Source organism: Passer domesticus, chromosome 1 (assembly GCF_036417665.1).
Source record: "Passer domesticus isolate bPasDom1 chromosome 1, bPasDom1.hap1, whole genome shotgun sequence".
Taxonomy (NCBI): Eukaryota; Metazoa; Chordata; class Aves; order Passeriformes; family Passeridae; genus Passer; species Passer domesticus.
The window spans coordinates 103,894,064-103,918,162 of NC_087474.1; the positions used below are offsets into that span (position 1 = coordinate 103,894,064).

A 24,099-nucleotide genomic window follows, 5' to 3' on the forward strand; every position below is an offset into this window, starting at 1 on the left:
AAGTCTAAATAAAAGCAGGGCATATGGTTCTCATAGTCTCTCACAGTACAAATGAGAGTTGTTCAAGGAGTGAATTATGGATAGGACTAAATTATCCATGCATATTCTGCGGGGGACCGATAATGAACTTAAAATTCTCATTTTTAAACTAAATGGTTGCTATTTCAATTACTAGTGGGTATCCATCAAAAAAGATACTTTTAAAGTACTTGGGTTAGATTAAGTATCATTACAGGAAATTGGACTGTGAGAAATAACAGCTCATCTGAAAACACAGATGATATCTTGTTCAAAATATGGCTGTAATTGCAATTTGTTATTCCAATCATGGTTTTGCAATATAGGAGTACACAGCTATTTAATATGAATATAGATAGAATTTGGTCCTTGCATTCTCTGGTAGCAGCATTGTCTGCATATATGGTCAAGTTCTCCTAACAGCTAATTAAAAATTTATGTTAAAAGTGAGTGTCTATAACTATAATTAAAAAATACAAAAAAAACCCCACAAAACACAAATCCAAACTTAGACATAGACAACAACATGAGAATTTGTTAATGTGGACAGTATTATTTATTTTAATATGTTGTTCTATAGGAGTTTGCTATGCTTTTAAAGACTCCATTGTAAATAGTGATTAATGTTTTTAATTCTCTACACAGAATGGATGTGATACTTCCTAAATCCACGTGAGAGAAACACCTATTTCTAGGATTTATGCACACATACTACCTGCGTGGGTTTAGTGTTAATGCACTTATCATTTCCCAGAATGATGGCGCTTTTTGAAATCCTACAGGAAAGATTTGTGCAAGCACAGATGGGCAAAAAGGAAGACAATATGAAGGTATAGCTCTAAACAGATTAAGTTGGCTATGTTGAGTGCTCCTGATAACAATATATATGTTTTTAAGTATTAGAGACTTTATTTCTAATGACACATTAAGGATTCACTTACTGTTTTCCAGCTTTGAGATTTATTCCAAATACATTTTTAAAGAGCACTCAACCTTAACGTTTATAGTGTGGGCACAGATTTATGCCCCATGAAATACTCATCTGCGTAATTTTGGTCTCTGTATATCTGGTTTATTTGTTGAAGGTGTCTGAACATGAACCTCTTTGTTTATAGCTTCCTCCTGCCTCATTGAAGGCATGTGCAAGCAGCCACATTTCCCTGTGTCAAGGCTGCAGTTGGCAGGAAGGGCACAGGATTTTCAGCCTGAAGCAAATACTAGATGAGAAAATATGGATAAAATAAGTCCTACGATGTGATAAGAAAGAAATAATGTACCATATTTACTTGGAGGAATTTAGAAAGGAACAGGGAAGAAGATTAGAGATCTTAGGAAAAATTAGAAATCTGAGAAAAGATGTACTGTATGGATGGACGGTACACCTCAGGAAGAATCTGTCTAGATCACATATTCTAGCATGACAAACTCACATGGCACTTCATATAGATATGACCCTCATCTTTTCAGGTATAAGGTGTATCTGCTTGCATTCCAAGTCAGCTGAAAACTCAGCTTCAGTACTGGATTAAACTGACTGTGTTTCTTCCCAGCTGGCGCTAGCTCTGATATGTCCTAAGGCACCAGTTTTATTAGCAGGTTTTTGGGATAGCAAACTATGAATGAAGAACAGTTTTGCTTAGAGTTGGCAATAATGAAAATTTTGATTATTTCAAATTCTTAACATATTATCATTGAAATACTTTGTAGAGTATTTACCTACAATTTTGCCTCTCAGTTTCATTGTTGGGGAGACTTCATTGCCTAGCCCTGATGTATTTATTTGAGAAAAATTAGTATGGCTTCTGACAAGGTTTTAATAATATAGAGAAAATGTAGGCAAACATAGCATTTTCTTGTTTATTAAGCAAGCAATGTTGTTTATATGGGATAGTTTGATCTGGAATCACTTTGATAAGGATAAAAAACTGCTATTTTAATTGCCATTAACATGATAGAAAATCTTCAGGTGCTCATTTCAGACGGGCAGACAACCAGTGAGGTTTCTGGCTTATATATCTGGCTATGCTACTATATAAATAAAGCAAGTTCCCTGTTGTACCTCTTCTTCTCCCAAGAAAATGAGGAAATTTGCTCAGGATAATTTGAAGGCATTTAGAAATCAGTTTTTCAGTGTATCTGACCCAGTGGATACAATAAAAATGCAGCTACAGAAAAGCCTAGTTACAATAATGCTGTCATCGTGGTTATGATTTTTAGCTATATTAGACAAAATATCTGAAAAAGTTCCATGTGCCTGAAAATGGCACAAGGCCACCTGGAATCAGCTCATGTGTTTTGACTTGCTTCTGCTGACAAGTTCCCAGTTGTCTGACAAAGTAAAGGATTTTTTTTTTTAATGTGAGCTTTGATTTTCTCACCGATGAAGTGTGCAGCAGCCAGGGGTGCAGCCATCCTTGCAGTCTCAAAGGGCTGAGTGCAGGGAGCCCACGTGTGGAGCCTTGCCAGCAGCCTGTGACCTGCATTAATGTGCACCTGTATTTCCTCACACATTCCCTGTCAGCTGCTCGCATGGGTAAGAGCTGTGAGGGGGTCCTGTCTCGGCCTCCTGCCTTCTCAGGAAACACACAAATTTTGTTTTCTGCCATGAGGGCCACCAGTCTCACTATTAATGAGTGCATCCTAATTTTGCCTGCAGGTTCAAATAGGTTATTGATTTCAGATTAGCAAAAGCAAGAAAAATCTAAATAAAATATTTGTGTGAGACAGGCTTTTCTTCCTCCAAAAATTCTAACAATGGCAGGACTTTTTTTTCCAGGCAGGCACTTGCTATTGATTACAGGTCTGAAACTATAAATCACACAGATACAAAAATAATAAGGAAAAGGAAGAACACACATATTCAATAATAAATTCAATAATAAATTTGTATCTTAAATGCTGGGATTTTACAACTAGAAGTTCACAGGTGTTGTATTGTATTTCCCTAAGTGGCTTAGCTGTTCTATATGAAACTCAGTATATGATATCACTGTCAGAAAGTTATGGAGAGACCGAAAGAAAAGTAAATAATTTTTATCGCAAGTGTAACTTGGCGTATACCATACAATTGTCATTGTGAATCACTTGTAACTATTGTCTTTTCTCAGCCATGGGTAAAATTGAGCAATATGATGCAGGATGATTGAACTGGAGCAGGTCAGAGGACAAATCTTTGTCTCTCATTATACTGCACAGTCCTGAATATGAAATCCAAATCTGGTCCTCAGACAGAGTGCTTGTGTTGAGTAGTTTATTATACTTTAATCCCTATTCAAGACTGAACATTCAGTAAATTGATAGCTCAGGATTGCAAAATAATCATACCATGAAAGGAGGGATTAAAATAATACAAAATAAATTTGCTACATCCTTCCATGTTGATTTATTTTTCAAAATCTTCTTAAAAATAGTCAAAATATTTTATGTAGCCCGTAACCAGTTTTTTCAGGGAGCTTTTTTTTTTTTCTGACCTTGACTTTACAGGGTCGTACGTAGAGTTCCCTTTGCCGTTCATTAAGTTGCAATGTTTCTTAGCACAGTCACCTTGTCCATAGCTCCTTTCCTATTGGACTTACATGTCTAAAAATCTTTAATTAATACTCATTTTTTGTTACAAATCTTTTTCTATTTCTACCCATGAAGAATAGAAGCAAATGTTCTCCAGCTTATAAACTGTACTAATATTTTTCCCATGTAATATTTTTATTTCATTAAAAACAAAATTATATCCACTTTGCATATGCCAAAAATCAACATTTAAGAATATGAAAAATTATAGTGGTACGGCCCTACCTTGGATCAGAGTGTAACCACCACATAACTGGAGTGCTAGCACATATGTAGCATGTGGTTTGTCTTAGGAGAAACCCTGCCTCATGGTGTGACTATGACTATTATCACAATGTGAATACAAAAAATTGTGTCTTTTGATTAAAAAAGACCTCTACAACTACTTTATGATTTTTCTGTCAGATTTATTTTTCAGCAAAATGGACAGGTGTTTAAAAGGTAGTATATTTTTTTATAGAACAGCTCCTTTGAAATTTGATGTTGAGAAAAAATATGTAAGTATTTAATTTCAGAGGGCTTTTTTAAATTTAAGCTATTTTGCCTCGTTGGAGCTGCAGTACAACAAATTTGAATTAGAAATTGTTACTCCGAGATTATAAACCTTGAATGAAAGATGATCTTATTTTTTCCTGTGAACTTGTTCGCTGTCTAGATTGCATTACTGTGAGGAATTGTCTCAGCATTGATTGATCATCTTGTGTGTTTTGGAGATGTGTTCCAGATAGGAAAAATAATCTAGGGGTTTTGTTAAACAATACATGCATTTTAGTGCTGATCGGAATGATCCTAAGCAGAACAGTAGGACAAAATGAAAACACAAGGACAGGCAAACAATTTAAAAAGATTGGCATGCTTTCTCTCAGTACAAAAATCTGAAAAAAAATATCTTAATCTGTTACTCTTTCTTTCATATTATTTTTAGGTATTATTCTTGCCCTTTCCTTACTGTGTTAACCATCCATCTCTCTTAAAATAAATTTTCCACTTTTCAAGTACATAACAGAACAAGCATTCTGTTTTTCCCCCGGGTCTAAACTAGAACATTTGAAGTGTCTGATTTTACCCTTCAACCAAAAAGAGGAGGAGAGATCAAAGAACTCAGTCCATCACCTTCAGGTACAGTACTTTTGTAATTTTAAGACATTCCATGTGTAGGTACTGATATCTCTAAAGATATGTCTCTAAAAATGTTAGTGAATATCTAGTTTCTTAACATTTCTGTAGTTCTGTAGTAAAATCTCCAGAGTTAAACCGCAGAAGAGAGATAAAAATTAAATTCAATATATTGGAAAACTTAAGAACTCCTTAAGAAAGAATTTTAATATTTTATCAGTGTACAAGCACTTTTTTATTCAAGAACAATTTGGAGCAAGAGATACGTCATTCATACAAAATATTCCTATAGTAAGGAAAACATTTCTGACCTGTTAGAGCAGAAACATTTAACTTTTAAATTATAAAAATAAAATCACTTTATAAAACATATGTTTGAAGCTGCTTGCAAGTTCTATAAGAAGAATTTTTCCCTTTGCTATAATTAAATATGTAAATTTCAAGACCTGATTGTTACAATTGTTTCTGTCTGTTTATTGTAATCATTATAATAGGAAATTCTGCATTCAGAAAAGCAATTGCATTATAGACTTTTTCTGTTTTCAGAGAAGGAAAAGTAATTCTCATGCTTTTAATAAGCTATCTTCTGTCTCTATACTGACCAGATTTACAGGTATTTATTTAAAATAACAAGGTATTCAATGTTTATTAGCATGTGGTAGATGTACAAATCACAAAACCACTTAGTAGATCACTGCAGAAGCAGCAACTAATCCATTCAAATATGTTTATCTTAGATTTGCACATTCACCTCTTTACATTACAATAAGACTAATAAAATATAATAAATATAACAACAAACTAATAATTCTATTTTGTATAACAATGTCAAATAAGGGTAACAGATAAAAACATTATTTGCAAAATATCAATCCTAAACTTAAAGATTGTAGCAGAGTCTTCTGAAAATACTGATGAAAACCAGCAGTGAATTACAGAAAACCCTCTCACAGTTACAGCATCAGTTGCATAAAAGAATAAAAATATCTTCATGAAATATATGAGAAGAGATGCAGGATGATCAATTTTTCTCCCATAATATGGGTAAGATAAGTTAATAGGCAGAGATATTGAAAATTATGTCTTTGACAAAGCATGTCAATGATTCCCTGAATGTAATCGTTGCCTCTACATTCAGCAGGCAGCACTTTCTTGGTGTCCTGGTTTAGGGCAAATCTGGGAGAAAACGTCCAAATGGGGTCCTTTTAGAAAGCAAATTCAAGCAGCCCTTCCCCCCACCAGTTTGAGAGATATGAACCTTCTTTGAGAGAAGTGGAAAAAACTGTTTATTTAACAAGCAAAGTACTCACAAACATGGAAAAATGAATAATAATAAATAATGGAACCTCTCACTGTTCTGAAGAGATGGCAAATTCAGAGAATCATTTTCGTGGGTTGTAGCTCAGCTCACTCAGTCTCTTATCAGTCCCTGCTGTGTTGGAAAATGCTGTGTTCCAGGCCCTGGTGGGCCACAGGTGTGAGCTCCTGGTGTTTTTCTGGGTTTTCAGGCCAGAGCAAGGCTGATCAGTTCCAAGAAAAAGTGAAGGGAACTTCTCTGTCTCAACCAACCAAAAAAAAAAAAAGAAAAAAAAAAAAAAGAAAAACAAAAAGAAAAAATCTTACTAAGAGCAAAGGAGAGCTTGTCCACTGTTCATGCTGCAGACAACACAGTCTGCGAGAAAAAGAGCTGAAGCCCTTATCTTTATGTTTTTGAATACAGCCACCTCAAACATTGCACCACTTCTCCTTCTCCCCCTCTTCATTCTCAGATCTAGTTTAAAAAGCACAAAACTCAATATTCAGCATATGCAGAACAGAGGATTGGGGATACAAGCATCAGAAAGTCACCCTAGGACACTGAGTAATAGGTAACAGTGAAGCCATCATTAGTTTTACTATAATCCTGAAGTCCTGAAACAAATAGGCATTGAAGATGTCAGAAGGGAGATGATAAAAATAATAATTCAGTTTTGTACATATATGGCAAAAGATCTTTCAAAATAAAGACAGCAAGGAGGTAGCATGAAAACAGGGACTTCCTGCGTGAAATCCAGGTTTTATTTGTACCCATATGTTGGGTTTTCTGAGGTAAAAAAGTAAGGATCCAGTGAAAAAAAAGCACAGGAACACGTTTTCTTCTGATCACTTATCTATGAATATTTGTGGAATAAATTTATGTATGTGAAAGCTAGGAAAATAGTTGCTGAAAGCAGGTGCCATGCCTTAACTCCAGCTGGCAATTAAGTGCCATGCATCACCTCCTGCTCCCTCTTGCCCACCCTGTTGGGTTAAGATAGTAATAGTTTAACAACCAAAACAAGGTAAATATAATAATACTAATTATAATAATGATAAAAATGAAAAGGAGGGAGAGAGAGGAATTAAACTCAAGGAAAACAAGTGATGCACAATGCTGTTGTTCACCACACAACGACTAGTGCCCAGCCTGTCCCTGAGCAACTGTCCATGGCACATGGTCAATTCCCCTCAGCTCATATGCTGAGCATAACATGTGAAGGTGTGGAATGTCCCCTTGGCCACTTTGGATCAGCTGTCCCATCTTTGCTCACCCCCAGCTACTTGCACTGGCAGATCACTGACAGATCATGACACTGAAAACTCTTTGACTTTGGGTAAGCACTACTGAGCAACACCAAAGACATCAGTGTGTTGTAAACATCATTCTCATACTAAATCTGAAACACAGCGTTGCACCAGCTACTGAGAACAAAACAAATTCCATCCCAGGTGCTGCCAGGACATCAGGTCAAGTCAGAGATGAGAAACAGGATTTTATCCAGGTGGCCTTCTTTAATGCTGCTGAGTCTACATTCAGTGTTGCCTGGGTATCTGTCCACACAGGCAAGAAGTGGCCTAAATTGTGATTGCAAAGGTATGTTCAATTGCAGAAGAAAGATTTTGGGAAATATTTCAAGGAATTAGGTAACTTGAAAGGATGTTTACTTCAAAACCTGGTATTTCAGCACTAGTCACTATGGAGCCATTAGCTATGTTTTTATTTTCCTTTTCCTCCACCTGGAGATGGTTACTTTTTCTCCTCTTTTATTATATGATAAAAAATTTGCCAACTTCATTTTCTGCCTCTGATTCTTGATGTTCTCTACCTTTTCTGCTTGCACTCTACCTTTTCTGAGTGGAGTGGATCACATGTGACCTAAGAGACAGGATAAAAATGGTCGGCCTTGTTGCAGTTGGAGTTACAGACTGTTCTGATCACTGAATTTTAGAAGATTTTAAGCCATCTGCTTGATAGAGCTTTGAGAAGTCAATTGTGTAAATAATACCACATAAATGATGGCATAAATTTTGTCACAAACCTGGGGGAAAGTAACCTCATCAGTGAAGGGTTTGCTTATTTTCTCCACAGAGGAAAGACTGTATGAGTGTGCTATCCACTGTGGTCAGAAAGATACTGGAGAAGGTCTGCAGGAGAGGAGGGAGCTCTGCTTTTGGCAGCCTGATATTGAAGGGATGCTCTCCTAGTCAGGTAATATTCTATTCGGACAGGAGAATTCATGTCTATAGAGAAAAGCAGAAGCATTTTTGTAGAACTCAGTTCTGTGATTCTGTGTGATTCTGTAACTTAATTCATACTCTTTGGCAATTTTTCTCAGAAAAAAAAAAAGCTAGCTTTTGTGGATGATAGAAAATTGAAGGAGAGAGGTACGAACACACTATCTTCTTTCAGCCTGTACATTTGTCTGCAGTCCTGCATGTAGAAACCTTGCAGATATACAAAAACCATTGCAGAGTGTATCACTCTAGCAAGATTAACTAACTGTGCAAGAACTGCGTTTCTTTGCATCTGGGGAAAAATGAATTCTGTACACTGTGGTTCCTTCCACTTGAATAATGACATGCAAAAATAAAACCTACAAGAAGAGAGAATAAGACCAGGGAAAGAGTCCTATGGAGAGCCACGGAGAAAAGGGTTAGAAATGTGCAGTGCAGGAAGCTATGAGGACCATCTTCCCAAAAGGCTTTTGGGAACATTTTGAACATTTGAACATTTTGAGAAGAGATTGAAGAACATGAAGACATATGCGTGAATGATTGGAAAATTTTGCATGCACATATATATTTGTGACCTGACAACAATCTTGTGATATCAGTGGTAAATCTCCCATTGATGATTATGATCAAATGTCAGTTCATTATCCTTATGTGCAAGTAGAGGATTATATTCCTTTATCATTCATAAACACAGCTTCATGAGTTTTAAAAAAATCTATCTCTGCTTGTTATATATTTTCTGTTTTCTTCTCACGAACCAGAGTAAATGACAGAAACATTTATACACAGTCCCAAAAAGCAGGCATGCTGGCAATTCGTGACTTGGACAATGATAAATGTTCTCTACTTCACATGAGATCAGGAAATCACTTGCCTTTAAGCCATCCAATCTAAGGGTATTAATTATATATTACATCTCATGAACCTTCTAAATTTAGATACGCTTGCAGGGACTGGTGTGATTTATTAATATACTGACAAATAATTAGCTGAGGAATGTATCATGTATATTTCATCTATAGCCTGAAACTTCAACCTCTGCCACTTGGGAACATGAAAAATCTAAGTCTGTCTATCATTTGGTTATTGAAGACTCCCTTTTTTGCTTTTTTATAGAGCAACAACATGAAGCACTGATATTGTCCAAAACTGATGTTTCAGCACACCTATACTGATGATGTAAGTAATGTTATGTAAGAGAAAAGTGCTTCTGAATCAATGCAGTTAATGTCTGGTAATGACTAGAAGGCTCTCGTAAGCATCTGGTTGTAGTTTTTGGCAATTAATGCACTTGAACCAATGCTGCAGCTGATTGAACTATTGTTATATTGTTAAGAAGCTGGTTTCAGTGCAATATTCATTTATTATAGCCTCATGATTATTTTTTACTGTAACAATTATAAAAAGGTTAGCAACTCAACTTCAATAGAAAATACATTGTTTTGGACAAAGATTATGTAAGAGAGAAATTGGAGCTGGGATTGCCAAAATAATTTCTGCTGTGTAGAAAGAATCCTGGAGTAGCATACTTAGCCAGGCTGAAAACTACTTGTCAGAGGATCAATTTCTTCATGTGTACCAATACTCTATAAACAATCTTTTAAATTCCTATGTAGTAAAAGCAGTTCAAAGTTGACGAGAAATCAGAAAATGTGAAGCTATCGTGCATTTATTGCTTTTGTGGCCTGCAGGAATATGTTCCACTGTTTAATACTTTCCTTTTTTTTTTTCTTACAGTTCATATTCTTTGTAATGGATGGTTCTCCCTACAACCTGTTTTATCTGTATCTGTCTTGTGTGACTGAGGCCTGACCCATCTCCCTTACCAGTCTAGCTGTCCTGTTCACTCTTTTATTTCCAGTTGTTTCCATTAGCTACAACTTCATCAAAAGTCACACACAGTTTTTCCTCACCAAATTATAGAATACCTGGTCCCTGTGCATGACCCAGTATTCCTGATGCCCAGGAGCCCTAAGAGCATGCAACACAGTACCGCTGTGAGCATCATCTTTGCTCTCTGCCGAGTTCATGATCGTCCCTGCAAAGCACTTATATAGACTGAGGTTTTTCAAGCTCTGGCACTTGAAGTATTAACTGCATCTCAGGCCTGTGCTTACTTTAAGATGTACATTTATAAAAAAAATATCTCTTGGCAGACTCATGCAGATTCAGGAAAGAATGACAGCATAGCTTTGGAAAAGAGCCAGATGTCAAAGGACTAGTGTGAAGTACTACTCTAAGGAGTTAGCAACATGGCAGAGGTCAAGGGAAGGATTTTCATGGACTCTTATTGTCCTTCTGTTGCTCAAACAGAAATCACACTCTTCAGTCTAAAACTCCTTTAGTTCCACTGCTCTCAGTGTTTGCCACTTACCTTCTTCTTCTGTCAGTCTCCAGGCCACAAATTTCCTATAGGTGACTTCAGTAATTCAGAATCCAGACACAAACTTTTGAAATGCTGTTTCCCATTTTTATTGAAACAAAATAATTTACATCCTCTTCAGCACAGTGCTGTAAATAAAGAAAAAATTCTCTTTACCCTGTTGTTGTCCACCCAATATCACTGTCAGTAAGTACTCAGACCACCACAGAAGGATAAGTAGAAAAAAAATGAAAGGCAATTGAATGTTTTAGAATCAAAATAACAAAAGTCAGATTAACTTCCTCATAAAAACTGTTGCAAAACCAAAACTACAAAAACTCTAACCACTGAAAATTGCATCTAGGCTGTGGTTAATGGTGATGAGTAGCAGAAATTATGTCCCCAAAGAAGAGAAACAAAGAAACTGTTTAAGAATAAGTTCTTAAGATTTTATTTATAGAGTGTCATCACCTTAAGTAAAACACATGGTCATAAATTTGGAATAGGAAAATAACTTATCTTTTGTTTTCTTAAAAATATCTCAAACAAACGAATTTTAGATTGATAAAGTCCTCAATTTTCTTTTGATGTTGATGCACTTGCGTTTTCTATTCACTGCTTTTAATGTTACAAGAAAAATATGGATTGGCATGATGAAGAAATTCCACCAGAATGTGTAAATTGTGTGACTTGCCTATGAATATGAAAAGTATTTGCTAACTTACTATTAGAGAGGTATTATTAAAAATGACAGTGGAAGTTAATTTCTCTTTATTATTTGCTATATAGAACATGTTAACAGCATTGCACAACCTTCTACAGAGGCTATACATTGTATAGGTTACAATGTGTTTAGTGTTATGTGTGATATTAGGATCATTATTAGCCCAGAGAACCTGACAATACTTTATATCCTTTTATTTTAAAATGATTCTCCTGAAATACAGCCACATATAATGAAACTAAGATTGACAGCAAGGCACATTCAATGAAACAGAAAGCCCAGATTCACTGATTGGTTTTACTGGCAGATGCTGCTGCTGAGCAGGCACTGATGTTGGGCTCTGTGCACTTTGCAATGCCCACTTCAGAACCCAGGGAGACTGTGTGCATCCATGTGTGTGCGTGGTTTCTCATCTCTGACAAAGCATCCTAGGCTATGGCTCCAGCTAAAGGTGAACTGTCACTGTCCTCTCATTAGAAATGTTGCTCCTTGCTTTGTTTGGAGCGACTCTCACTGCCTCAGAGGGATAGAACAGTTACACAAGTACTTAAACCACCTCTTACTTGTAAACCATTGGGAAGTTCTCCTCTCTCTCTTCAAAACAAATACCGACAAATTCCACTGTAAGGGGTTACAACCTTAATTTTAATTAGGCAAGACGCTCTTATAAACTAAGCTTTTATTTTGCAAAATATGCTGCCCAAACTTCAAAACTGAGAGATATTTCTGAAACTCTGTCACTTTGATGTGTCAGAATAATCATTGCCTTATGCTGCAAGGATGGTTTTCAAATGTAAGATATTATTCTGCCTTTTCCTGTTCTACTTAGCATTAGCTTTAAAACCCTTAAAACCTTCTGTCATATCTGTATTGCCAAGTTACTGTATCAGCTGGAGACAATCACAGAAAAACTTCCTATAAATTTATGCAATCATAAGATTTTTGCAACTGCGTTCAGTCCCAAGGCAGAAGTTCAAACTCTTCAGCTGCAAATCAACACAGTCCTTGTTGCCTACTCTAAAGTACCACTGGAATTTACTCTCTGCACTTGCTGTATACTCTGTTTTTAACTACCAGCCTCAGGCTACACTATATGCTACCATCAAAGTTACCCCTTCAAATACAATACAAAAGATAAACCACTGTTCCCAGAAATCATGATATTGTTCCCTGGATATTTCAGGGTCAACTATGTTTAATTCAGAGAATCAGGAAAATTTAGAGATATGATAACAAATAATTTTATTTTAAAGGTGGGAATTGCATTTCTTCTCTCTTTGGGTCAGTCTGAGAGACTGCAGGCAGAGGCAGAGGCGTGGACATGTGGAAAGTTTTATGCGTCTTGGGATGTGATACCAACCCTAGAAAATTTCTTTGGGATCCTTATCCCAGTAATTTGTAAGGTATGACTGCTTAACACTGTAAAGTCAATTTTTGGTGGTGAATCCAGAAATACGTCATAGACCTTAGTAGGTCTACAATGTAATTAAGAGGAACCCATCACCTGGGTGGGAGAAGAACCAGGCAGGCTCTCAGTTTTATGTCACTCCATTTCCAATAAGTTGTCAGATGAAAGTGATGTCAGAAGTTCATAAAGAAGGGACTGTTTTGTGTGAGGAAAGAATTGTGTTAGGCAGCATTCTGAGATGCACTGGAAATGTGAACTTGGGTAATGAATCTGTTTTTGAGATTTTTTCCTTTATGACTCCATGCTATAAAGTAAGTGTTTACCTGATTTCTCAGGCTTCTGTATGCACATTTGCTGTGATGAGGCTGTTTTAATTTTAATGCTTGAGTTGACAGTTCTACAGGCAAAACTTGAATTCCAGTACTTCCATATCTCAGAACCTGAAAAATTTTGTCTTGTTTTCTACCTCAATTTTATCATTCCCTCCTATCCTTTGCATGAAACTTTAGACGGCAGATTTCCTTTGTCATTCGCCTACTTTTGTCTCACTATTTAACCTCCCCTCTGATCAGCCCTCAACCTCAGGCCTATTGACCAAGAGATAATTGACTTCAACTAGTAGCTTTTCTCTGCTGCCTTCCATAGGACTTGGAGAGAAACACCCACAAAGTTCATTCCTTTAAATTTCTTCTTAAATTTCCTTTTCCTACAATGTGTTAGTCACTTCATCTTGAGAAAGGTGTGAAAATCTTTGAATTTTATATTATTGAAATACAATAAAAAGCTAAATATCCATTACGGTTTTCACAACAGTAATAAGCAATATGTTTTTTGATGCTAAAGACTAATAATTAACAAAGAAAAGAGTAATTCAGATTGTAACAATAGTTGTCCTTAGTATGGATCTATGACACTGAATATTGAACTAATTAGGCCAGCTGATAGAAAGAAAATGAGAAATTATTTCAAAAACCAAAATATAAAAGAAATTTCAAATCCTGAGGTTTTGGATACTATATTCAGGATTAGAATAAAAACTTAATATGACAATTGATTTTCTTTTAAAACATTGGAGAATTGGAGTGTTTGTTTTTATTTTTTTATTTGTAATATTGTATTTTATTTCTAGGAGTTTTCATTGGAAGTCTTGTCTTTTGGTTTTTTCTGATGATGTTAAACTTCAACCTTTCATCTAAAACTATTCACAACGACATTTCATAGTTGCCTGAAATTCTTGGAAATTTTTCATAAATTAATTGAACTGCAGTTGAAAATGAGGATTGAAGAGGTTTGAAAGTTTATGGCTAGTGTTTTCTTCAATATGTTTTCTTGATCCTGTGGCATTTATGTGTTTTTGCATAAGGGTAGTGCAAAAGACAGCAGCCCGACAAAGATATCTCTAAACAGTTTGGTAGTAGAAGCAAAGCATTTTCAGGAGAATACTTACCTGAAGGAGTTTATTCACTCTGGTTGTGGAACCACAAGTGTTAGGAAACAACAGAATTAATCTGTTTGTCTTTTCAGTTATATTTCAGAGGGGAAAAATAGAGAAAAAAAATTTTACTCCACAGTAGGCTTGCAGAAGGAACTCTAAACAAATATCCATATTTCATAAGGCTAAAAGAGGCAGTGCCTGTTTGCATTTCTTCTTTCTTGCTGCCTTAGGGGCCTGACATTATATTCCTAATTGATATTACATAGCCTCTCTCCTTTCATGGCACAATGAAAAAATATGAAGGGAAGTGAACAAAAATTCTGTACCAACCTAACAGATGCATTTTTATTTAACTTTTTTAAAAATTCCTTTTTAAATTAAAGAAAGAAGCACCAAGACTTTCACTTTTTGAAAGGCATAAGGCTTTTCTGAATAAATACCTTTTTCAAGTCTGGGACCTGAGCCTTGATTTGAAATATTTTTCTGAAAAATATTTGGTATTTATTTTTAAATTCTTAGCAATAAGGAATCAATCTTATCTATGATATTTTCCTAGGGTATTAATAATTAGTTTTATCTTAAAAAAAGGTACATTAATTTGTGTTTGTAACAAAGATGATAATTCAAAATTTATTTATTTATTTATTTATCTACTTATGGATGACACCAATGTGGCAGACCTTAGGAGGTCTATACAACATTTTCTTTTCATAGTTATTTATTTTAGTTTGAATTCTTTAGGCTGGTAAACACAAACAAAACAAATAAGAGATTGAAAGCTGTTGTTTTGATGCTACATGAAAAAAAAAAGAAAAAATATTGAAATCAATGTATCTGCCTAATTATTAGCTGGAACAAGATAACTGCTTTTTGTCAGTATGACTGTTCCCTTCAACTATAAAAAAATTAATCTGTCATCATCAGTAAGTTTAGTGTGTTATCAATTCAGTATGCATTGTATAGATGTATATATGTGCACATTCTAGTAAAGAAACTGTAAACAAAGTACCAAAAAATATTTTTTTTTTCAACAGAACAAAATAATGGAAGTATTTCATCTCACTTTTCTAGTCCATTGGTCATTCTTCAGTTATTTTTCAGTTTTGAACACTAAAGCTGGATGCAACATTTTAGTAACTTTCACCTTCAAAACAGACTCAAGGGTTGTAAGATCTTTCTGTATCATGAGTTTTAATTCTTTAGGGCCACTGCTTACCAGCATTTTCTGTTCTGCAAGTACTTCCTGCATTAGTGTTAAACTCTGCTGTAATGCCATGCAAGGTTTGCTTTTAACCACCTGACTGAAAAATAAAGACCATTCTTTATTTGTTACCTATTCCTTTTTTTAGTTTGCGTTTGTGTCATTTTCAAAGTTATTCAGTAAGGAATTCATTGTTGTTTTTTTGGCTAACAACCTTATAAACAGACAGGAAATTTTCCCTGTGGGGTACTAAGATGTACACCCACTCACTAAGGAGTTTTTTTGCTTGGGAATTAATTATACTTTGACACTTTCTGGTTATTCAGAGATGAACATGTGTAATGTGTAGCTGATTTTCTGGTTTTCTGACTTCCATATAGTTACTGAAATCTAATTGCATTACTGTCATAGTTGAGATGCAGACAATGAAAAGCAACACACTCCATTTTCAGAAGGCTTCAAATTGTTTTTATTGTAGCATGCATGCTTTTTATACATTCTTACAAAGCTCATAAGTTTACACTTTATTCATTGGTTGTGAGACACAGAGTGCTTATTAGAATAGGCAGTTGCAGGTTTCATCTTTCTTTCTTTCTTTCTTGGTTTCTACATCAACAACCTTGCTAGAAAATTCTTGCAAGGGTAAACATGTATCTTCTTATGAAACTTTTCTCTGGCTCACAGAAATTGCTGTAAAGCCTCGTCCACACATTTCATTTAATCAGATTTTTCATTTCATCCATTGTTGTCAAATGAGCTGGACAGGTTTCCTTTTTTAATATTTTATATGTACTCATTTTGCTTAGCCTGGAAAGGAAAGAGTATGCCTCAGATAAAGGAAATATCTATGTATTACTGCTACAAATAGAAATTGCTTCTACCACCAAATAGTGGCCTTTCATAAAAAACAGCACGGTTAGAATTTTAGGTATCTGATGTGCACCCAGCATCTCATTTTAGCATGCAGAGGTACATGAACAATTAAGATCACATCACATCACATAAAAAACTATATAATCTGCCATGTTAGTAGATAAAAATTAGCTAGCTTGTCATCCGTTTACATTTTCATCCCCTATAAGGATTTTTCTTTCAGAGAATGGCACCATTTCAGCAGGATAGTGCTATTTGCATTAGAATTTCAGTACTGAAGCTCACATGTTCACGTGCAGAATTCAAGGATGTTATCCTTGAATTCTGTACCTATGTACGAGTTATGAATAGAGAAACAGTAAATAGCACAGCTGCCAAAAACTTTATCATTTTTAAACTCTCCTATGATAAGTCAAAATTGTTAACAATGTTTTTCAAAATCTGCTCCTCACATTCCCTTGCATGTCTTTGAAACCACAAAAACTTTTTCAGATTTACAGTCTCTGTCCATTTTACCAAACACTTTGTGACTTGATTTTTTACTGTATTTCAATTTCCCTTATCAGTCACGTCTTTAATATTAAAGTTTGTCTTAGTAAGAATGTCAGTTCTTGGGATAATAATTTCCTATCCCATATTTCTTCCTTTTAATCTTCATGAAGGCATGATAATAATGTGATCCTTGATTAAGAGATATGTCTGAGGCATGAAAGGGTTATAAAAGTTGCTGTAAAAAATATAAGTATTTAACTCAGAACAAAATGTTTTTGGTGAATGCATTAATTTATGAGTTAAAATTTCAGAATTTCATTGGAAAATCTGGTGAACATGAAAAAACAATGAAGGGGAAATTAGTCTCATTGCCTCACTTTGATCAATGCAAAAAACAGTAGCAGCAGAAATGCAGTCAGAAAAATATTAGTGATCCCTACTCTGAGCAATCAAGTAGAAAGGAAACAAGCTGTTTTCAGTGTTTATATTTCTGGAATATTGCAACTTAATTGTCCAGTTAGCACTGTTTTTGGGGTATGTGTATGTATTGTTCATAATTTTTAGAAGTCTTTAAAAACCTTTGTTCATCTGAGCCTTTTCCTCACATGGCAAATGCCTTAAACTAACTCACCTAAGAATTAAGAGACAGGAGGGCTAACTCTATTAAAGGCACTGTAATGCTTGCATCGGTCTTCAAAATAGTTGATTCCCTGTTATATTTGTTCTTGCATCTTGGATTTCACTTCATAAAGTTGCATCTCTTCCTCAAGGGCTTGTGCTGATCCCAAAGCAACAACTTAATGGCATTTTTTCCCATTGGCTAGACTATTTTAAAAAATGCGGACTATAAATGCTTATCTTTGCAAATAGCAGAAGAAACAAAAGGGAATGTGACTTTGAAACAGTTTTGCCCAAGTTATGAAAAGGATTATATAAATCCTTTGTTCATAAAAAAACCCCTATCATCTAATGTATTTTTTCATGCAACATTAGAATAATAAATATAAGCTTCACGTTAATGGAAAAATATTTATAGGAATAACTTTTTGAGAACAATAAATACTCAGTGTAAAATTCTGTATTAACTATTTGCATTTACAATGATACTGACCTTTGCCTCTAAAAATTTCAGCAGTTCATAAATTTATTTACTGACTCTTTCTTCAAGAGCAGAATAAACCATCTGTTACCCACCCTGTTTGTATTTTTCTGTTATACTGAAGCCACTTTGGGGCTTAGCATTTATTTACAGAAACACATTTTTCTTTTGATTTTATCATTTCCTCATCCTTATGATATCAGGTGGTCTGAGGAGAATGCAAGGTTAAATCCTTTAATTAAATTTCACAAGGGAGGTTCTCATAATGTCACCAGGTTCAGTTTTTATCTTTTGGGCATGAGAGAATTCATGACTTTTCCTGACATTTTTGGCTAATGAAGTCTTGAGCAATGTGGTGCCTGAAATATTCTTTGCAAGGTAAATTTTAGGATTGCTAAATTAATTTAAATTTGAATTATACACGGGGGAAGAACATTGCTGTTCTTCAAGCAGCACCACTCTTGGTGCACTTTTGAGGCATCCCCAGATAATATATAAATGGATTGCTTCCCACCAGGCAGTGCTGGGCTGGAGAGCGTGCATGACTGTAGCTTGACTGATATAGGTCTGCCATCACTAAAATAAAGCCACCTTCTTTGTATTGATGTGGGAGTGCAGGATCTCAGAGCCTGTGTTGGTTTGTGTTAGCCAGAGCTGATTTGGGTATTTTTATTGATATCATGGTGGTAGAGTGACCACAACCTCACATGGTTTAGTGTGATTTTGTGAGTCTTACGTATTTCAAACAGTCTGACAAATCTAGGTTTGGCACTCTGCATCCAGTGCCAGAGAACTGGGACTGAGGGAGTGTGTAGTGCAAGCTGTAGCAGGGAACAAAGGAGGAGGAACCAAGCTGTGATAAGTACACATGTAAAAATGACCTAAGTGGTCACTGAGACTGAGGAGCAAAGAACTCCATCATTATCACCATGACCAGACACTTCCCAGTTCAGACCTTTGGACATTGATAACTGCTTTTAATCCTCCACTCTTCTTGGGGTAGAACAAAACTGCCCACTTCAGGATCTAGGGTGAGCATAATATTTTGAAAGAATAGATATTAAACAATATAATTAAACATGTCTTTATTAATTAAATAATTCCTTGATTGGATGGCTAATCATTAGCCATAAAACATTAACTGGACTAACAATAAATTCTTATCTCACATGACTCTGGCAAAAATGTAGTCTGCTACTGCTTCACTTGAGGGTCTTGTCTGACAGTTGCAGTCAGAGAACATCCAGAAGTTTTAACATAGATTTTATAAGCACCAAAATCATTATAAGAGAAAAACAAGTGTAGAAAAGGAAACTAATCTAGGGGAAAAGTAGAGGATATTCTTAACGTTTTTTAAAATCCACGAGTTGTAGCAGTGCAGAAGAGAAACTTAAAATGTTAGCAGAGGACTCTCAGATTTCCTTTGAGGATTCAGGACTGGTACATCTTTGGATGATAGTGTTCTTTATGAAATGAGATGCAGATATTAGATAGTTAGATAGATGTTATCTATTTCTGAGATTTATATATTATTTATTTCTGATCTATTTAGAGTTATTTAACATAACTTTTTTCTATGTGAACTCTGTCTACCGTGAAGTAACATTGCTGATAAAATTTTACTTTTGTTTTCTTGGTCTTTTAAAGACATAAAGGTGTGTATGTGTATGATCATAATAACAACAATTAGACCAGACAACAGAAAAAGTGATACATTGACTGCAGTAAAAAAAAGCCAAATTAAAAAGTAATTAGCATAAATTTACAGAATGAAAATGAGATATTATCTTTTGGTTCAAATTTCTCTATCTCCTTTATAGCACACCTACAACATAATATATACAAGAGTGTAGCAAGTAATTTGAAAGAACAACAGTAAAATTTGTTTAATTGCAATCTTGGATGGTATTTATATTTTAAGTCATTCAATGTGCACCTAAAGTTCTTATTGCTGGCAGAATATGCAGCCAAAGTAATCTCATTTTTTGTTGATTGCTGTTTATTACTAAGCCCTATTAGTATTTGATGCAGAATTAATGTTAATTAAAGTTCAAATTGTATGTTTTCAATGTCAGTAATTAAAATGAGAAATTAAGTATTTAGCTCAATGCACAGTAACTTTACATTTTGGATAAATTTTTTAAGTATTGGGCCCAAAGCATAGTGATGATACTTTTTGGAGACCTCTACAGCAGTGGACCTTGGGACTGCTCCTGTTTCTACTGATATCTGAGGCCAGGCTCTGTTGGGCCTTTCTGAGTGTGAATAATCAATCCCTGACTCCCTTAATTCAGTCAAGGAGATTTATGTGACCTCATCTCAACTGTTTGCAATTACTTCAAGTATTTCTCACCGAAGAAGATAAAGCTGTATTTTACTGTGTGGAGAACAGTTTGTACCAGTGCAATACATGCCTGCCATAATGATGTACAACTTCAGAAATATATATTTTTCCTCACCATTGCCCTGCTTTATTGTCAATGTAATTAGAAGGGTTTTAAATTGATGTTCCTTTACAAATATATATGTTATTTTTCCTTCATTGCAGATAATCTTTAAATTAATGATATTGTTGACTTTCTATCTCTCAGCATTAGCTTATGCCATTATTTGTGTGATCATTAAATGTGGAAAGGTGTTGTTTTATGCGTTTGATTATTTTCATTTTAGGTGCTGGTTGTGTCAGACTGGCAAATGCACTAAACATTAATGAATATTATTGACCATTTCTGTGACACAAAAAATTATTATTACAGTCTTGATACAGGAAAAGTTCTTAAAATTCTAGTTCTAAGCAAAATCATGATGAAAGTTAAGCAAAATACACATTCATCTAATTGGAGATCATTCGACATCCTAAACATATGTCATTGCTTGATATTGAAATAAAATTACAGTTCTGTTGATAAAATACACTTGTGTGGGGCAAAATATAATATTTTACATGTGGAGACACAAAACTACAATCATTGTTTCCCACTGGGATGGCAAAAGTGATGGCCAATTTTTTTTCTATTTTGCCTCTCCTCAGCACTATTAAAGTTCCTTTAAATCATACCTAGCCTTCCACACTTAGTGGCTGTTGCTTGGAGAAGTGGTATAATGTCATGATCCATATTATTTTCAGCTGTTACCATCAAAGATGTGGTGAGGCAACTTTCTCTGAATGGGGAGCATCAGGAAAGCATCCTCTAAGGTAAAATCAAGGTAACCCTGTCTGAAAGAGCTGTGGGTGATGGTATAGCTTTCATCACAGGTATTAGTTTCTATTAACATAGAATTATCAGCTTCAAATCATTAATATCTGAAGATGTGTTCATTGTTTTTATTCATGATTGATCCCAGTTGTAGAATATCAGAAAGCAGATAAGCATGCTGTTGTAGGAGCAATGCTTTTTAGTAAATACAGAACTAATAAGTAACAAAAATGGTAAAGTAAAAAGATCTCATTACTGTCTTTGAATAATTTCAATCATGATGAATGAACTGTTCATTGAATATCCTCAGATTTTTTGGATTTTCTTGTATCCTGTAAATATGGTGTTTGATTTCTCAAACATTTAGTTTTATTTTAGCATTAATCTCATCAGAAAGCTGCTATCAGGCACCTTCATTTACTTTCAACAAGCTTTAATTAACAGTATCTTGGTTTATGAAAATAAATGGTATATTAATCATTTACAAATGCTATATTCATCCTTTTAAGGTTTCTGAAATGTCAGTATTACAAATCCAAATATCATTGTATAAAAGGAAATGAAAGTTTTTGCTTTTTCATGGAGGGACTTTCAATCTCCTTATGATTGTACTGTTTTCGATATTTGGCATAAAGTTGACTGTCTGTGCCAAAGAGCTGTATTTCTGCTTTCAACTCAAACTAATTGTCCTGGATCAAGACAAGAGTTCTGTCACCCTTTTACTGCTGAAATTCCAGAACTTCATTTTGCCAGCGTTTGAGGAGACTAATATTAATCCAGTGCTGATGGTATAACTATTTTTGGCGCTGTGGTCCAAAAGGTCCAGTGAATCTGTAGGGTAAAGGCTTTGTGGTATAGATCTATCTAAAGGCTAATGAGATATCCTTGTGGATTGTGGGTTTGTTTCAGCATTCCTTCCACAAAGATGAAATTAATATTTACTTTCAAAAATAATTTCTTTATATAGAAAGAGGACATCAATTTTTTTTCAGAGTATTTGATAGTTTCTTTGTATACAACAGAGAGAAATATTACAAGGACTTGGATGTATTTCAAGGGTTTCACAGTCAACAACTTCAGAATCTGTATAGGTAAAAATTATTCTCCTTAAGAATATTTTCCTTGTTTAATTTCTCTTAGCCTGTGAATCAAATTTTCCTAATTAAACATATGGCTCATACTGTTTAATTAATACATATTAGCAATACCGGGCGGAAGGTTGATTTAAATACATTCTGTTTGGAGGATCCAAATTGTATCAATGGGGAGCCGAGTTCAAGAAATTCACTGAAGCATCCCAGATGTGCAAGAGGACATCAAATCTGTGGTTGAAGAACAGGCAAGATGATATCTATCATTGCTTAAGCCTACCACTTTTTGTCTAGTCATGATTTTTTGATTCCTGACAGAAGAAAAACTTGATTAGTGAGTGGTAAAATTCTTAGTATAGAATCTTGTGAATATTTTGTGAATATTTCTGGTTTTCCAGAACAAATTGATTCAGTATTTTAAACATTATTTCTATCTTTGTTCCGCTGCTTCGTTCTTCACAGTTGGTAATGTGAAAAGTTAAACTCAGAATAAAGGCAGTGACTTACTCAAAGCTGAGGTTCTTATGTAGCTCACCAAATTATGGGTAAATTAATACTTATCAAATGCCAGTTGCTTATTCAGTTAACTTCTGAACATAAACCTTGCATCAATGCATCCATTACCTCCACATTCTAAATGAATTGGCTGTTTTTAAATCAATCAGCCTTGTTCACTGGCTCAACAGTTCACAAGGTTAATGTATTAATGTTTTTATGGAAAGAAGCCAATCGTTCATTCCTAACGTTCCCTGAGGAACCACTTGAAGTGAAACCATGCTTGAGAAATTTGAATGTTGGAAGTATATTTTAATGGATGTAGATCCATGCATTTTTTTCTATGCTGCTGGTCCTACCTACATGAGCAATCATCTGGTTTACTAATGTGTACTACAGGGAATTAAATGTCTCCATAGTGTAACAGTTCTATCTCTTGGATCATTTTCCCATGTAATTCTTATCTCTATGTCAGTAATTGCAAAGTCTGAGACAATTCCAATTTCTTTTCACTGTCAGATGCTGAACATTTTCTGCATTACCACTTGTGGGCTTAACACTGGCTTTAAGCATTTGGTACAGACAAGAGTGACTGTCCTGTTTGTTCTTTACAGAAGAGAGCTTTACTATGAGTTTGAGGAAAAAGGAATAAAGAAGCAACAGAAATGTTATTATTTTTTTCTTTTTGCTTTTCATGTGTCCCAGTCAAGGTCTCCAACATTCTGCAAGTCTAACTCATTAATGGATGTGTCACTCAAATGTCTTTTGGCAAGTAGCAAGAATGCTCTCCAGCACAGATATATAACCCTTGCAGCTGTGTATGTCCTCTCCATGGCTATCCTCTGTGATACATTCACTGCTGCTGGTACTGCAGAGGCCAGGTTGAGCGGGTGCCAGAATATCCTACAGTGAGTTTATGGAAGTATTATAATATTTTTAAATTTTAAGGAGGAAAATTAATAATTATTTTTAATTTTTTTATTATTTATTATTTTAAAATTTTTGGAGGAAAATTAATTATTAGTCTACCAAATATAGAAGAAACAGTATTTTATTTAATTTTTTTTCGGTTTTACGTTAATGGTTTCCTTCCTTTATCCTGTTTTCTGTAGCTAATATGGGAATGTAAAATGGATAGGACAAAAAACTAAAATCCAAACCGGAGTGAGACGAAAAGCCTGACAATGATACATCCTATGGTTGCTAGTGAAAGAAAACAGACTACAGAAGAACAGAGTTTTGGTGCTAGGCATTTATTTTACATATTCCCATGGGTCTTTGGTCAAGAGCTGTTTCAGAGTCCTTGCCATACTCTACAGTCAAGTTAAAAAAAAAAAAAAACCAAAACTGTGCAAACATCAAGGATATTGAGGTGACTTTTTTGATATTCCTTTACTTTGCCATGGTTCCAGGATATAAATGGTGTGTGGCCCTTCCTGGTTCTGCCTATAAAAGTCCTTGTTTACATGGAAATTTTCCAGAATTAG

The 24,099-nt window shown here is 34.8% G+C and overlaps 1 long non-coding RNA gene across 1 annotated transcript in view; it reads left to right on the top strand.

Annotated features, from left to right (window-relative positions):
• Nucleotides 1-616: 616 nt before the first annotated feature.
• The window catches only part of LOC135307778 (uncharacterized), a 29,194-nt gene continuing 5,711 nt past the window's right edge, over nt 617-24,099 (top strand). The window contains exons 1-7 of the long non-coding RNA XR_010368424.1: nt 617-848; nt 4,582-4,704; nt 7,450-7,594; nt 8,090-8,209; nt 9,352-9,414; nt 20,957-21,025; nt 22,272-23,520. This is a non-coding gene — a long non-coding RNA (uncharacterized LOC135307778). The remainder of the gene's footprint in view (nt 849-4,581; nt 4,705-7,449; nt 7,595-8,089; nt 8,210-9,351; nt 9,415-20,956; nt 21,026-22,271; nt 23,521-24,099) is intronic.